Source organism: Littorina saxatilis, unplaced genomic scaffold, assembly GCF_037325665.1.
Source record: "Littorina saxatilis isolate snail1 unplaced genomic scaffold, US_GU_Lsax_2.0 scaffold_1803, whole genome shotgun sequence".
NCBI lineage: Eukaryota > Metazoa > Mollusca > Gastropoda > Littorinimorpha > Littorinidae > Littorina > Littorina saxatilis.
In genome coordinates, this window is record NW_027128006.1 from 1 (window position 1) to 2,500 (window position 2,500).

A 2,500-nucleotide genomic window follows, 5' to 3' on the forward strand; every position below is an offset into this window, starting at 1 on the left:
ATTTTAAAAACTATCATTATAGGAAAATTGGGAACCCCTTGGACTTACTTGGTTTTGTCAAAACATTCATGCACACTTAAAAAGTTGTTTTTGGTTGTGGACTTACTTGTTCATATCTGCTTATCTAAGCACTCTAAAAAGTAGAAATTAGCACACAAGATGCGCATTGATTTTTTCTTTTTGATGGACAAAAAATATCATTTTGAAAAAAAAAAGACTTACCAAAGCGGAAGGTCGTGGGTTCGAATCCCGACCGCACCTGACGGGTAATTAAGGTGAAGATTTTACCGATATCCCAGGTCAACTTACGTGCAGGCCTGCTGGTGCCTTATCACCCTTCGTGTGTACACGCAAGCACGAAGACCAAGTGCGCACGGAAAAGATCGTGCAGTCCAAAGCAGAGTTCGGTGGGTTATAGAAACACGAAAATACCCAGCATGCTTTCACCGAAAACGGCGTATGGCTGCCTAAATGGTTTTGTAAAAACGGTCATCCACGTACAAATCCACTCGTGCAAAAGCACACGTGTACGTGGGAGTTTCAGCCCAAGAACGCAAAAGAAGAAGAAGAAGCAGAACTAAAACGCCTTCACAAAAATTGCGTCCTCGCTGTTAAAACCCGTCAATCGGGACAGTGAATGTTTCCGTACCATGTCCACACGGCACCTGAATTGCTTAATATCAATTCAAACGTAACACATCTATAAATAGATTCAGGAAACATTGACACCTGCAATAAAATCACTTTCGTGCCTGTGCTAGCATTTTAATGTCCAGAAATATTTCGTAATAACAATTTCAAGAAACGATTTTTAAGACATCAAACCCGGGTAAATAGTGTTTGATTTGAATTTCAAATAATGTGATTTAAGGCTGTAACTATAGTAGTAACCGTACCACCCAAACTTACAACAACAAAACATTACCGGAACAAAAAAACATGCTGTGTAGCTTAACAAATTGTACGTGAATAATATGTATTTGAGCAAATCACCGCAATCTGATATGCTCATCATTCTCCAAGGCACTCAAACTAACACTCACGTACACAGTCATACACAAACAAACACACAAACGCACACATTGTTACAGGTTCGCTTCGAAAGTATCTGTGAGAATCGTACCGAAATGAGCCAGAGCGTTGTTTAGAGATCAAATAAGCAAAGGGAAGTAAGCGCTCTAATGTGCACACGACATGTGTAATAGAGTAAGCGAGAGTTATAGGTCCAATTGATTCTTCTTACTCGGCGTGACGTTATCAAATGGATCGGCTAGCTTTAGCCCTAAGGGGCACAACTCCGCTCCTACTCTCTTCGCGCTGCCATATTGGATGCCGTCTTTGTTAGTTTTCTTCATTGCACTCTTGTTCTTTTTGCGTATTTCACTGTGTATGCAGACAAAATGAAGAACACTGTGCATGCATGAGTCCAAAGGGGATCTGCCTTTTTAACACAACAGCACAACATAAAAAGTAAAGCAAGAATACATTATTATATTCATTTATTTATTCTTTATCTCAAATTACCATGCAGACAGTGCACCAAAATTCACAAGATAAAGCTCTCAAGACAGGCAAATGAGATACAATGCAGCTCAGGTAACTACTGCAAAGTATAATTTTCAAAGCATCCTATCACAGTGTTCACTCTAAAGGCACAACCGATGGACAATTGTTGATTAGCGCACTGCACACAGCAAAAAATAACCAGTTATAATCGTCTTCTCCGCTCAGTAACTTCCTTCCAGTTGTCACCCTGATGGTAAACAACTTTAGGGATCCTAAAGTGTGCCTGCTGACTGCAGTTTTTGGCCACACAACGTGTCATTTTCACTTTTGTCGAGTCGCCACCCAACGCTCAAGCACTGTCAGAGATCGTGCAAGGCATCCAACATGGCGGCGGATGACCAATTCCAGAGAGTTACGACCCGTGATTCTCATACCGCGCGCGCCGAGTAGAAATGCTGTTGTTAACTTGAGTTTCTGCAATGGGCCTATACGGAACGTTTCTCCTGGCACCTGAGAGAATAACGCATTGAAATGAACAAGCGACTTTCATCCTAAAAAAAATCACTACTTTTTCTTCCAAATGTTTTGACAAAACCAAGTAAGTCCACTTGCTTAGATCTGTCAATTTTTTTAGATCTGATATAATGGAAAAAAGTGACAAAACCAAGTAAGTCCACAAAATGCCCAACAAAACAAAAAACATCCATCAGATCATTATCAAACTCGGGTTGTAAACGTACAATAATGCTGTTTATCTTATTATCTCTGTAGGTTGATCAAGATAATCGTCACTTTTGAGAAATGTAATAAAACAGAAAAAGTCGTTTATCTCAGAACTTGCTTCAGTGGACTTACTCGGTTTTGTCAGCACACGGCAGCGTAGCGCTACAGTACATTGGTTTTTCAAAAATAGTGATATCGACACGTAGTTCTATCCAGACCTAGTGATAATTCGGACTCTTCGTTCGCGTTCGCCATCATTGTTTATTCCCGG

At 40.3% G+C, this 2,500-nt stretch overlaps 1 long non-coding RNA gene across 2 annotated transcripts in view; it reads right to left on the reverse strand.

The window, feature by feature from the left end:
- Positions 1-1,504: 1,504 nt before the first annotated feature.
- The window catches only part of LOC138956371 (uncharacterized), a 12,276-nt gene continuing 11,280 nt past the window's right edge, over positions 1,505-2,500 (reverse strand). The window contains exon 6 of one of the 2 annotated variants that reach the window (XR_011452637.1): positions 1,505-2,016. This is a non-coding gene — a long non-coding RNA (uncharacterized lncRNA). The remainder of the gene's footprint in view (positions 2,017-2,500) is intronic. The other variant, XR_011452636.1, reaches the window with a different exon arrangement.